Genomic DNA, 15557 nt, shown 5'->3' with positions numbered 1-15557 from the left:
TTTCAATCAACACGTTCCATGGCTTAATACTGCATGCGTTTGTCTCAAGTTCTGTAGGTTATTGATGGTCTTTGCGTTGTCAACAACTCCAATACGTCTGGGTCACGGAATATTCTTATTCTAGTCCATTGTTGATTGATACTATAGTTTATTAAATAGCATAGGCTACAGTAATGAGTTGTAACGATTGACTGATACTCATGGTCCCAGTTTAAATGTTTAAAGGTTCCGCACAATTATCCTATTTCCCAAATAAAAATAGTCTTTGAATGACCAAAACCTCACCCATAATATTTGTACGCTATTAACCTTTTCATACGTGCCAACACACAGGTGTGATCATTCTACAGTGGTCCCTGTAGCATAAGATCAAAGCGGTGTGATTAGTGTGGTTAGAAAAAACATCCAGTTTAGGTATGACACAACAATCAGCATTTGAGCTGGGCACACGTTTTTTTCAGAAACATTTTGCAAAAACACAGTCCTTACAATTTTTTTCATTTTTTTCACCTTTATTTAACCAGGTAGGCTAGTTGAGAACACGTTCTCATTTATAACTGCGACCTGACCAATATAAAGCAAAGCAGTGTGACACAAACAACAAAACAGAGTTACACTTGGAATAAACAAGCGTACAGTCAATACAATAGGAAAGAAAAGTCTATATACAGTGTGTGCAAATGGCGTGAGGAGGTAAGGCAATAAATAGGCCATAGTAGTGAAGTAATTACAGTTTAGCAAATTAACACTGGAGTGATAGATGAGCAGATGGTGATGTACAAGTAGAAATACTGGTGTGCAAAGAGCAGAAAAGTAAATAAAAACAATATGGGGATGAGGTAGGTAGATGGGCTATGTACAGCTGCAGTGATCGATTAGCTGCTCAGATAGCTGATGTTTAAAGTTAGTAAGGGAAATATAAGTCTCCAGCTTCAGCAATTTTTGCAATTATGTCCAGAATGTGAGCAGTTAATTTTTGGATGCAATGTTCAGACATTCACAGAAGTAGATACAGTAAAACACAATCATCCAAACCAAAAAAATGTAGGCCTCATTTGTCCTCGTGCTAACTGAGGAAAGATTGACGTATCACAAGCAGTCATATTTTTATAACTCTCGGCTGACAGAAACTACAATATGAATTAACTAATAGCAATTATTATGTATAATTAATCACATCACGGGTGACCTCACCATTGATCGAAATAATTGAGTAAAACACTTTCTAGAAATCGAAAGTAATCCGACGCTGGGTAGGTTCTGCGCATTGCCATGTTTGTTTTTTCACAGAAACCAAAGATGAGTTTGGTCTGTTTATAGTATGCATGTTAAAGGGGGTGTGTCATCTACCATCGTTCACATCCCACCACTCCCTTCCGGAAGATCTCGTAAAATGAGTGAACCTTTACTGACCTCTTTTTTTATAACATCCTTGGTCTGACAAACGATTACGTGAAAACCCAGAATGCATTGTATGTCAACAAACTTGGCTCTACACATAGCTGGAATTAGCTAAGCTCATCATAATCAGTACAAACTTCAAAAAAGTGTTTTACACACGTGTCCATTAATCGGAATGCATGTTTTGTCACCAGTAATTGAAAACATGTGAATAAAACAGTAAATGTATAAATAAGTATCACAACTTTTTCTGATAGTGATTTATTGATACAAGCGATACAAGTGGAGCGTGCCAGCAGTCAATCACCTTACACCTCACTCTCACTCAGCCATTCAGTGTTGTTGTTCATGTATGTAGCGAGTGAGCTAAGCTGTGGCATTAGCAATGTCTTTCAAAAGGAGACAACTCACAAATGTGGAAATTCTGTAGATTTTTTTTTTAAAATTCTGACAATGAGTCTGAGTATGAAAGTCAGGAATCAGATTCTGACAGTGACAGTGAGGAGCTGCCCCCCAACCTTGTGGCCATTGAGAACCCTGAATCTGAGGACCCCTTGTCCACTGATGAAGTCCCCGGTCCCTTTGAAGATGCTGTTGGTGATGGAGGCAGACCGATAATGGATGAAGTACAGGAGTTCTGTGCTAGCTGGAAGGCTGCCAGTCATTTCACCCCTCTTGGCCTTGCTGTTTGCTTTGAGTCCCAGCCTGGAGTGCAAAGCCCCTTGCTTTTTCCATCTGAGGCAGAGTGCTTCAAGTTGTTTCTGACAGACGTGATGGGAGACATAGTAGAAGAGACCAATCGCTATGCCTTGGAGCTACAGTAGAAGAGAGAGGAAACTCGCTAAATGTGTGACAACCACAATTAGTGAAATGTATACTTCCCTGGTGACATTCCTCATGGGAATAGTAAAGAAGAACTCCCAAAGAGAATACTGGAGCACAGATCCTATGTTTGCAACTCCCTTCTTTGCCACCCTCTTTTCCCAAGACCGCTTCCTAGTTCTGCATGCGATGCCTGCATTTCGTCAACAATGCTACTGCCAACCTAAATGACCCGTTACACAAAATAAGACATGTTCTTACCAGCCTGACATCAGCATTTGGTTGGGTCTTTGTGCCATACAAGGACCTATGCATTGATGAATCCCTGATGTTATGGAAAGGTAGGCTGGCGTTCTGTCAATATATACCCTCCAAAACAGGTCAAGTTCTTTGTCATGTGCGACTTGAAGACAGGTTTGTGCAGGACATTATAGTTTACACAGGGTCCACCACTGTCATCCAACATTATGATGGGCTTGGTGTGTCCAGGTCTGTGGTGATGACCATGCTGGCTCCTCATCTTGGCAAGGGACACACTTTGTATGTGGACAATTGGTACAGCAGTCCCACACTCTTCCAGCATCTGCTCTCCAACAGCACAGGGGCCTGTGGCACAGTCAGGTCAAACAGGAAGAGGATGTCGGCATTCGGAAGCAGGAAGATGCAGAGAGGGGAGGTGGAGTTCAAGGAGAATGGTCAACAGCTGGCAGTAAAGTGGCATGACAAACGAGACGTCCATGTCCCCTCCACTTTACATACAGGAACCATGTCGGCCACAGGGAAGGTGGACCACCTGATGGGAGAGAGAAAGATCACACCAGACTGTGTTTGACTATAACCTCAAAATGGGGGCAGTGGATAAGGTGGACATGATGAACAGCTTTGTGGAATTCACTCGGAAAACTACCAAGTGGTATAGAAGATATTTTTTCCATCTGATCGACATTGCTGTCCTCAATGGCCACATAATTCACCACAAACTAACAGGTGAGATGATTACTGAACAAGGTATTTTTTTGTAATTGGACGTACAGTTCACATACAGCTCCATTGCGCAATTATTGTGACAATATCTCCTTTCCCTCATCCTCCCCACTCCCTCATAGGTAAAGTAATTACCGACCAAAAGTATAGAGAGAACCTCATGAGAGAGCTGCTGGAGGAGCACCACACCCCTCGGCGCCCATCCACTGGGGGCTGTCCTGCTGCATACAATCCCCTACGCCTCACTGCACGGCATTTTCCCTGTGAAGTCCCTCAAAGTGCTGCTCAAGGTCGTCGCACAGGGAGGCCCAGCAAAGTCTGCCTGCCTGGCAGCAGGAGGAGGAGGCAGAGGAAGTTGACAAAATAGATGTGTGTAGCTTGTGATACACCTCTGTGTTTCACCATGCTTTGGGGTGTATCATATGCTCAAGCACTATTGAACACATGTGCAGCAATTACTGACTGACTGACCTGACAGGTGACCTGCCATGATACTATGCCTTTAGAGGGGGAGGGTGGAAATGCAGTTGATGTTCAGTCACTGCATGAACATGAAATACAGGTTATGCATATTCAGGTTTTTTCCCCTCTAGTAAAACAAGTTTGTTGATGTTGTTGTTCAACCAACCACCACCAATACTGCAATAAAATAGACAACTATTACATATTGGCCTGTGTTTTCTTGCTATGTTTTCATCCAGTAAAACTGTTAAAAGCTGGCCTCAATCTTCAGGTCCAAAGATGTCCAGGTCCATGATAAGGGGAGGCAGGGTAGCCTAGTGGTTAGAGCGTTGGTCTAGTAACCGGAAGGTTGCGAGTTCAAACCCCCGAGCTGACAAGGTACAAATCTGTCGCTTGGCCCCTGAACAGTCAGTTAACCCACTGTTCCCAGGCCGTCATTGAAAATAAGAATTTGTTCTTAACTGACTTGCCTGTTTAAATAAAGGTAAAAAAAATATTGGCAAAAAATTTTTGTGTGTGTGTATTCTGAAAGTACAGAATAAAGAGGAATTATTAGTCATTAGAATACAATATCAAGATATAGCAATAAAACAATATTACAAAGAAGTAACATAACACTTCTATAAAAATAATATATTGCATTGTAGTCCCGTGCCTTATGACTCCCAAGTGGCGCAGCATTCTAAGGCCAGGGTGGCTTCAAAATACAACACAAGCTAATACTTCTCTGATGCAATTAGCATTGCTTTATAGAGCTAATAGAAGAATGTAGCTAGCTTACATAAGGAAAATTCAATATAGCACCATAAAGGTTATGAAATGAGTAACGTTACCTTGCGTGTTCGTGGTTATAAGGAATATACACAAATATGTTATGCTCCATACATACAGTGAGCTACAGTAGAAATTACATACCACGACATACAGAAACTATAACGAAATAATGCACTTACATTGATAAAAATGCACACATTTCCAAAGTTATTATTAGTAATGAAAACAACAATGACTGCGATGCGGGCACCAGACAAATGGTGGATGCCTGGCTGCAGTTGGTGTTCTCATTGATATGTATGGCTGCCAGGTTCAGCCTAAAATGATAAGGGTTTGTTTAGGAAAAATTAGTCATTGCGCATTACAGATGATGAAAAACTCACTTTTGTGACGTAATATACCTGCACAGGATTCCAAAGTTGGAAAAAACACTATATTGGGCGTAAACCTTAGAATGAGGCTGTGGAAGCCTTCCAGGGCAGAGTTCTGGTTGAAAATTTGGTCGTTGGAATAATGTTTTGGTCGTTGGACTAGAAATGAGTAGTATCATTATAGGATCGTCATGTGTGTGGTCATTCGGCAAGTGATTGAAAAGGGATGTCCCCTTGCTACCCTCTGTTCACCACATGCTCCAGTACTCGTCGACCAGTAGAGGTGGTTGGTGATGCTCTGCACCCATTTTTTCCGCATCAGACATTCATTGTCCTTGGCCACTACCTCCACTTCCCTAGAAATACTTGATTATTTTTTATTTGACCTTTATTTAACTAGGCAAGTCAGTTAAGAATTTGTTCTTCTTTACAATGACTGCCTATACCGCCCAAACCCTGACAATGCTGGGCCAATTGTGCGAACGCCCTATGGGACTCCCAATCACAGTCAATTGTGATACAGCCTGGATTCAAACCAGGGTGGCTGTAGTGACGCCTCTAGCACTGAGACCGATGCGTCACACAGAAGGAAATATTGATTTGATCAACCATAACTTGATATTTCCTTTACATTGTAGGGGGTAAGCTTGCTTTAGCTCGATGGGGTGAGCGCATTTTGCACTTTTGGGATTATTGTACCAATCTAGCTAAATCAAGCATTTTAGCTAATTAGCATCTTTTTAACTAATTAAAAAATATATATATTTTGCAATTACTTGGGATGTTAGTTCACCGTTCCCCTAACAGTAAGCATTTTAGGTAACCCTTCCCCTAACCTTAACCTAACTCCTAAACTTAACCCCTAACCCTAGCCAGCTAGCTAATGTTAACCACCAAGGCACCAAGCTAGAATTTGTAACATATAATACATTTAGCAAATTCTTAACATATTGCACATTTTGGATATACGGAACCTATACTACAAATTGTAATTCGTAACATATCATTCAAAATGGGTGATGGACATCCACAAATTAATACTTAACATACGATATGTAACATACTGTATCTATCAGGTTTGAAGGTGAGACCCAGATGCAGACTGTGTCAAAGTAACAATGTTTATTACAGTAACAGGGCAGGCAAACGACAGGTCAAGGCAGGCAGGAGTCGATAACCAGAATAGTTGGGGAAAGGTACAGGACGGCAGGCAGGCTCAGGGTCGGATCAGGTAGAGGTCGGTAATCCAGAGGTGGGGCAAAGGTACAGGACGGCAGGCGGGCTCAGCGTCAGGGGCAGGCAGAGTGGTCAGGCACGCGGGCTCAGAGTCAAACACAGGCAAGGGTCAAAACCAGGGAGGCGAAAAAGGGAGAGACTGAAAAGCAGGAGCTGAGACAAAGAAAATGCTGTTTTGACGAACTGGCAACAGACCATGCTGTTTGACGAACTGGCAACAGACCATCAGAGAACACAGGTATAAATATAAATATACAGGGGATAATGGGGAAGATGGGCGACGCCTGGAGGTGGGGTGGAGACAATCACAAAGACAGGTGAAACAGATCAGGGTGTGACAGTATCACACCGTACTAAATGGAGTGTCCCAGATTTACATACAGAATAGTATGAAATGCTCTGAGACTAGGATGCCCTCACACACCTGATCCTGAAACACATTGACCAACCAAAAACCTACACCAGAGCATTCTTTATAGATTTTTCCTCTGCCTTTAACTCCCTATAAACCACACCTTCTACTAGCCAAAATGAATGAACTGGACAGTAACCCACCCCTCATTCACTGGTATCACTAATTTCTAAGTGATATCTGCGTGGCACCATCAGCATTCAAATGCTTGCAAAATGGCTTGCGCAATATTACGCTTTATTAGTGGAGTGACAACCAATGTAAATTGCTAGGTTATTGTTTTGAAATACGCTGTTGAAAATTGTGTTTTACCAGAATAAAAGTAAACTACTGGAGGCACAACTCTCATATGGCTATAACTGCTGATCGATGCTTAGCCTACATCCGATTTTATTTTGATTGTTCGGGTTTACCTTCAGCAATCTTTTTGGTAGTTTTGCTTTAAACAATCATGGTCATTTTTTTAAATACAGGGTAAAGTTTAAAGGGATCACTTTTGCGAGCCGCACTGCAAGGCCGAAGCAGGAAGAGAAGAGATGCTCACTGAAAAAAAAACTTCCAAATGGTCAAAACCATTCGATTTTGAGACCGGGTGAAAGCCAAAATTGTGCTATAAATCAAAAATCATTTTTAAAGATAGATTTTGACATTACTATCTCAAACACTTATTATCTGCAAAAGAAATGACGAGTTAATTAGTAAATGATGGTGATTTCAGCTAAAAGTGGGGGGACAAAAAAAAACATATATTGCCTAATCTGATAGTGGGGTGGTACAGTGGTTCTTCCTTTAAAAGCAGCGTCTACTGCAGCTTGCGGGCTGCCGCAGAATTCTGTCACGTTATGTAAGTGTTAGCCAATGTTGCCATTAATGCTAGTTAGTGCTAGTTTGACCACCAGAGGGCATCTTTGAGAAGCATTTAAATATACAGTACATCATTCAATCAATCACTAATTTGTGCATGTCATCACACAGCATCCATGTCTTTAAATACAGTCAAGCATTTTAGTTATAAAACTAAATAACAAAAGGAGCCTTGATTGCTTTTACAATCACGGCTAAATTGATTGAATTAAGTAGGCCTTTATGCCAATAAGTAAGTTACGCTAAAACAGGTACAGTAACAAATTATTTTCATGGAATAGAAACACATTGTACAGTGCCATATTTTCGGAACGGAAACCCTTAGACCTACAGTACATGTGCTACAGTAAGAAATGCATTTTCGGTTTTTCATGGAATAGAAAAAAATATTCATCAAATTAATTAAGCTACATTTCTAAAAAATCAACCCCATATAGCCTGTTCTATTCAATGCTCCCTTTGACTTTCAATAACTTCTCAAAGATTCCCTCTGGTGGGCAAACTAGCACAAACTACCATTAATGGTAACAATGGCTGACACTGAAATAACGTGCCACAGAATTTTGCGGCACCTCACAAGCTGTGCTGCAGTATGACACAACTTTTAAAGGAAGAACCACTTTATACACCTTTTTATGGATGCAAGGTCAAGATAATAAAAACACACCCAATGACACACTACTGTTGAACCATACTTTGTTATAGCAGGATAATGGCTTGGTTTGTCATTGTGTGGAATGGAAATCAAGCAATAGTTGCAATAAAATAAATGTTTCTGAATACGTGGGTCAACGGTGTAATCTCAACTCGCGTTTCATGATGGGCACATGTACAAAATGTATGGAGGGGGTTTTATGCAAGTCCAAAATAATAACGTCAACTGGCTAAAATAATGTACAATAGCCTACACAAATAAAAAGGGTGTCGGCCCACCGTTTGCTACACCCAAACGTAATCTTTTAATAAAGCTTTGGTGATTGAGATTTATTTCAAAGCAGTCTCGCGAGCCAAAGCTTTTATGGATAGGCTTGGCTACTAGTAGTTTGCGAATGCATTGGGCAGGACATAAAAAACAGCATCATTGAGGGGAGAGGAGGCTATGCTTTTTTTAAATCAAATTAAACTTAATGGAAAATGTTTCTGAATACGAGGTTTACCGGCCTCAAAAGCAGTCCTCTCTCAAAAACTTATTTGGGCTGCAATCCCGTTAACAGGATTGATATGACAACAGCCAGTGAAAGTGCAGAGCGCCAAATTCAAACAACAGAAATCTCATCGTTAAAATTCCTCAAACATACATGTATCTTATACCATTTTAAAGGTACTCTTGTTAATCCCACCAAAGTGTCCAATTTCAAATAGGCTTTGGGTCACCGCCAAGTCATTTTTCCAGCCAAAGAGAGGAATCACAAAAAGCACAAATAGAGATAAATGAATCACTAACCTTTGATGATCTTCATCAGATGACACTCATTGGACTTCATGTTACACAATACATATATGTTTTGTTCGATAAAGTGCATATTTATATAAAAAATCGCAGTAAACATTGGTGCGTTATGTTCATTAGTTCCAAAAACATCCGGTGATTTTTGCAGAAATACTCATTATAAATGTCAATGAAAAAACAATTGTTAGACACTCCTTAATGCAACCGCTGTGTCAGATTTCAAAAAAACTTTACGGAAAAAGCAAACCATGCAATAAATCTGAGTACAGCTTTCAGACAACAAAGCAGCCAAAAAGATATCCACTATATTGGGTAGTCAACAGAGGTCAGAAATAGCATTATAAATATTCACTTACCTTTGATGATCTTCATCAGAATGCACTCCCAGGAATCCCAGTTCCACATTAAATGGATGATTTAGTTCGATAATGTCCATCATTTATTTCCAAAGAGCTACTTTTGTTAGCATGTTTGGTAAACAAATCCAAAGTCATGAAGCGCATTCCCTAGTTGGAGACGAAATGTCAAAAAGTTCCGTTACTGTCTGTAGAAACATGTCAAACAATGTATGGAATCAATCTTTAGGATATTTTAACATAAAACGTCAATAATGTTCCAACCGGAGAATTCCTATGTCTGTAGAAAAGCAATGGAACGAGAGCTAACTTCCTCGTGACCGCGCCTCAGAGCCTGTGGCACTCTGCCAGACACCTGGCTCAAACAGCCTTTATGAGCCCCCACTTCACAGTAGAATCCACAAACAAGTGTCTAAAGACGGTTTACATCTAGTGGAAGTCTTAGGAAGTGCAACATAACCAATATCCCACTGTGTATTCAATAGGAGCTGGATTTGAAAATCGACCAACCTCAGATTTCCCACTTCCTGTTTGGATTTCTTCTCAGGTTTTTGCCTGCCATATGAGTTCTGTTATACTCACAGACATCATGCAAACAGTTTTAGAAACTTCAGAGTGTTTTCTATCCAATACTAATAATAATATGCATATATTAGCAACTGGGACTGGGGAGCAGGCTGTTTACTCTGGGCACCTCTGGGCACCTTTCATCCAAGCTACTCAATACTGCCCCTGCAATCATAAGAAGTTAATCCATGAGCATATGGTAAGGTAGAAATCTGTCTTTCTGCCCCGGAACAAGGCAGTTAACCCACTGTTCCTCTGCCGTCACTGTAAATAAGAATGTATTCTTAACTTCTTATGGTATAGGGGACACTTGCGTCCCACTTGGATAAAAAAACAGGGAAAATGCAGCGCGGCAAATTCAAATATTGATATAAAATCAAACATTCATTAAATCACACATGTAAAATACTCAATTAAAGCTACATTCGTTGTGAATCCAGCCAACATGTCAGATTTTTAAAAGCTTTTCGGCGAAAGCATGAAGAAGCTATTATCTGATGATAGCACAATGTCAATAAAGAGGGTAGCATATTTCAAACCTGCAGGCGCTACACAAAACGATGAAATAAAATATAAAACATGCATTACCTTTGACGAGCTTCTTTTGTTGGCACTCCAATATGTCCCATAAACATCACAATTTGTCCTTTTTTTCGATTAATTCCTTCCATATATTCCCAAAATGTCCATTTATTTGGCACGTTTGATCCAGAAAATAAACTGCTTACAAAAACATAACATCACTACAAACCATTTCAAAAGTAACTTTGCCAAAATATTTCAAACTACTTTTGTAATACAACTTTAGGTATTTTTAAACATTAATAATCTATCAAATTGTAGACGGGGCAATCTGTATTCAATAAGGCAAGTAAACAAACCATGCTCCTTTTTACGTCTTGCGCAACTCTCATTAGTGTAACGTTGTTCCAGGATGTGCTGCTTCTTCGTTGCACAAATGAAGAACCTCAACCAAATTCCAAAGACTGGTGACATCCAGTGAAAGTGGTAGGAACTGAAAAATTGTTCCTATCAAATATCCCTTGGCAACAAAAAATAGTAATTCTGAACAGTTAATCCTCTGGGTTTTACCTGCTACATAAGTTCTGTTATACTCACAGACATGATTCAAACAGTTTTAGAAACTTCAGAGTGTTTTCTATACACATCTACTAATAGTATGCCTTTCATATATTCCTGGCATGAGTAGCAGGAAGTTAAAATTGGGCACGCTATTTATCCAGAAGTGAATACCTTATTAACTGACTAGTTAAAAAGGTGAAATAAAGAAAAAAGAAAGAAAATATGGGCACTGTGCATCTCAGCTGGATAGGCTGCGCTTCCACTCTCAAAATCCATACCATTACCAACCGCATTACCATTAAGACCTGCTTTTCGTTTGTCTTAAATCTTATCATTTGCATGGCATGAAATTGACATTTTTGCACTTGTTTATAAGAACACTCCTAAAATATTCCCACCCTTCCCACTTCAGCGCAAGCAAGCTGATGTTTGATAGGAAAATTGGCAAACCTAGCGCAAGTGGATGAAAATGCCACAGCTCTAGTTTACATTGCAGCAAACCGATCGCTGCAGCTGTACATAGTCCATCGGTAAATAGCCCACCCATTTTACCTACCTCATCCCCATACTGTTTTTATTTATTTACTTTTATGCTCTTTTGCTCACCAGTATCTCTACCTGCACATGACCATCTGATCATTTATTACTCCAGTGTTAATCTGCTAAATTGTAATTATTCGCCTACCTCCTCATGCTTTTTGCACACAATTTTTGAAATGTTTCTACTGTATTATTGACTTGTTTATTGTTTATTCCATGTGTAACTATGTGTTTGTTGTTGTCTGTTCACACTGCTATGCTTTATCTTGGCCAGGTCGCAGTTGTAAATGAGAACTCGTTCTCAACTGGCCTACCTGGTTAAATAAAGGTGAAATAAAAATAAGTTAAATAAAAAGTGGCGAAATTGCAAACTAACATGCGTTTGACAATTGCACCCAATTAGCACCAGCCAAAAAAGTATAGAATAATAAGTTCCGGGGGAGTGGTTGAAAGCAATCAGCTAGACCACCCCAGGCCACCAGAACAAACTTTTATTTTTGGCCAATACACTCTACAACTACTGTATGTCACAGTGTAGGTCATATTAAGTGAACATTTTGCTATTATTATCCCTTCCTCCCTCATTGGTGTCTTTGGCAACATGTTACTAATGAACCCTTAATTGTCCATTAATTAACAAGGCACCGGTGAGTGCAATTAAGGGGGTCCAATCGCTAATTAAAATGTAGACTGCAGTCAAACGCATTGCAAATTACTCTGCTGCTGCCTGAAGTGGAAGAAACGAGAGGAATTGAGAGAAGTAGAGAATGGAAAGAAAAAGAGTGGGGGTTGGCACCAAAATGTTTTTGTCTTTCTGCTTTTCTCTCTCTTCTCTCCCTCCATGGTGGAACTGGGAGGAATAGAGGGATGAGGTCTACTGATGGTGGACACACTGAAATGTGTTTCTCTCATGATCTCCCTCTCTCCCTCCATGTGTATCTATCTTTGATTTGAGCACTTCAGCCATCATTGAGAAATGAGAGAGGAAGAGAGATGAAGAGAGGAGAGAACAAGTGGTGTTGAAACACAGATTTTTTGTATTTCTCCCTCTCTTCACTTCCTCCATATGTACTTTAGATTTGCCTCTTTTCCATTGCATTGGATGCACTTGAGGAGCATCGAGTGATGCAGTGAATACAGTTACACACGCAGAGAGCGAGAGAAACAGTGATTTAGACATTCATCGATGGAGACGGTGCTCCCCGTCTCCCCCCCCCCCTCTCTGATCAAAGGTCAATAAGGCCACCTCTCCTGTGCCATACAGTCCCATAATTGGGTTGATGTGTGCCCCTGCCCGCTGTGTGTTACCATGGCAATGGGGCGACACCTGCAGAGCCCAGTGAGCCGGTGAATTTGTTTGCAGTACCCTGGGCAAAGGTTAGAGCCTACAACATAAACACACACACACACACACCATACTCCATCCAGCCGGCAACCCAGGACACTCATTTACATTCAGCACATCTACAGTCAGATGGTTTTCTAAACCACACACACACAGTAGGTAATCTAATCTCTACTGTGGTTACTTACCTAATTCAAAAACAATATTATTTTTCATACTGCTATCTAAAATTATTAGCTGTAGTCAAGCTGCTTATGCTGAAAAGCCTTCTATTTAACAGGTCTATTTAACTTTTTTCTTCTTTAGACAAAAGTTAATAATTCACTTAAAACATTTTATTTGTGTATTAATTTCCAGGGTGCAATTAACAGAAAGACAGCAGGCTTCAGACCTCGTAGGGTAAGAGTTGAATATATCTTCACTAGAACAACTTTAAAAATGTCTTACATTTATGTAACTTGTTTATGACCTATATAATGATTTAAACATGCATACATTTCCATGAAAGGAATACATTTACCACAGTACCTAACTTCCCCCATGATGGATTTTGTGAATAGTAACAGCAGTGGAAGCTGCTGAGTCGAGCACGGCTCATAATAATGGCTGAAACGGAGCGAATTGAAAAACAAACACATGAAAACCATGCGTTTGCTGTATTTGATGCCATTGCAACTATCCCACTCCAGCCAATACCATGAGCCCGTCCTCCCTAATTAAGGTTCCACCAACCTCATGTGAGTCACAGGTAAATGGCATTGTTTGGCCCGACATGATAGCGGAGGACAAGTCAACCCATTTACCTGTTTATGTGGATCCCCATTAACTTCAACAGAAGCAGCAGCTACTTTTCCCGGGGTCTGATACGCTGATAGATAAGGACAGTCACCAAAATACAACGATATACAAACAATACAACTAAAAAATGATACCAAAAATACAACAAAAACTATTTGTGTGTTACTGTGTGCGTGTGTTTGTGTGTTCCCTCACCGTCTCTGCCTTTCTATGAGCTGTTGTATAAACTTTTTTTTAAAGGTAATTGGTTTTCTAAAGGCTGTTTAGACATGCAGTGTTCCAAGCCGTACTGTATTGGCCGTCACAGGTGGGCTATGCCTGCTAATAGATCCATCTGAATTATCACTGAGCCTTCATAAGAATATCATCATGTTTCTGTACAAATCACCTGTGACTGTATTCATGATACAGCACTGCCTCACTGTAAATGTAAGCTGAGCAAATCTGCAGTGTATAATAGTTTTGTTTGGATGAATGGTGGTGCTGTTTCAAGGAAAACTAATCATGCAAGCAGAATGGCCTAGGGCCAATAAGGAATTCATCTGAAGGCGAAGTTGAATTTTCATTGAGACATGAATTCAAAATAATATGTACGCATTGGCGATATTAGCATGTAAATCTTTGTGAAGCAAAAAAGTATATGTAATATATTATGCATGCCAGCAAAACCACTACACCACACTATATAATACATTAATTACACTATAACGGTGACAAACGGTGCCCACAAACTGTTAGGCCTACATGAAGCGTCCCTATAGCAGAGCTTTCTTCTCAGCACCATGGAGTGAATACTTACCACTGCTACACCTGGCTATCAGCGGAGCCTTCTCTGGCAGCGAAACAGATTATTCAGCCTAATTTACAGCCTCCCAAAAAAAGTTTAAATCCAAGATGGCGTAGCAGTCAGGTGTCTTTGTCTTCGTCTTGTCTTGTCCCGTGAATGTATCGTTTTTCTTCGCATTTTCATTGAATGTATTTTTTAAACCTCAACTCCAACATGCTCTCCTGAAACCCGCCCAATGTGGTATGGATCTGCTATTTTCTTTGCTTTAGAACTGGAACCCCCAACAGAAGCTAGCCAGCTAACTAGCTATCCGTCACAACAGGTCTGCGAGGGGGCTACAACTGACTCTTCCGTCGTGACGTCCCCCCAACGCCCTTCTGCAAGCCTGCAACCCCATCCCGTTAGCTGTCTGAATCGCTGTGTCTCCAGCTCGCCTAGCTACTCACTAGACCCCATGATCACACGGCTACGCATGCCTCTCCCTAATGTCAACAAGACTTGTCCATTGCTGTTTTGGTTAGTGATTATTGTCTTATTTCACTGTAGAGCCTCCAGCCCTGTACAATATGCATTTGCTAACCTCTTGAAACTCTGGGGGCGCTATTTCATTTTTGGATGAAAAACGTTCCCGTTTTAAACAAGATATTTTGTCACAAAAAGATGCTTGACTATGCATATAATTGATAGCTTTGGAAAGAAAACACTCTGAATTTTCCAGAACTGCAAAGATATTGTCTGTGAGTGCCCTAGAACAGGAGCTACAGGCAAAACCAAGATGAAACGGCAACCAGGAAATGAGCAGGATTTTTGAGGCTCTGTTTTCCATTGTCTCCTTATATGGCTGTGAATGCGACAGGAATGAGCCTGCCCTATCTATCGTTTCCCCAAGGTGTCTGCAGCATTGTGGCGTATTTGTAGGCATATCATTGGAAGATTGACCATAAGAGACTACATTTTGCAGGTGTCCGCCCGGTGTCCTCCGTCGAAATTGGTGCGTCATTTTCAGCTGCTGGTATTTTTCCATGGGATTCTGAGGGGAAAGCAGGCTTCCACGAACTGCATATCAATGAAGAGATATGTGAAAAAAACACCTTGAGGATTGATTCTAAACAACGTTTGCCATGTTCCGGTCGATATTATGGAGTTAATTCGGAAAAAGTTTGACGTTTTGGTGACTGAATTTTCGGTTCGTTTCGGTAGCCAAATGTGATGTACAAAACGGAGCGATTTCTCCTACACAAAGATTCTTTCAGGAAAAACTGAACATTTGCTATGTAACTGAGAGTCTCCTCATTGAAAACATCC

The 15557-nt window shown here is 40.5% G+C and overlaps 1 protein-coding gene across 1 annotated transcript in view; it reads left to right on the top strand.

The window, feature by feature from the left end:
* The window catches only part of cdh23 (cadherin-related 23), a 688999-nt gene that overhangs the window by 473403 nt on the left and 200039 nt on the right, over positions 1-15557 (top strand). The window lies entirely within an intron of this gene.

The sequence above is a fragment of the Oncorhynchus masou genome, chromosome 23, assembly GCF_036934945.1.
Source record: "Oncorhynchus masou masou isolate Uvic2021 chromosome 23, UVic_Omas_1.1, whole genome shotgun sequence".
Lineage (NCBI taxonomy): Eukaryota > Metazoa > Chordata > Actinopteri > Salmoniformes > Salmonidae > Oncorhynchus > Oncorhynchus masou.
This window is presented reverse-complemented; position numbering and strand designations above follow the sequence as displayed.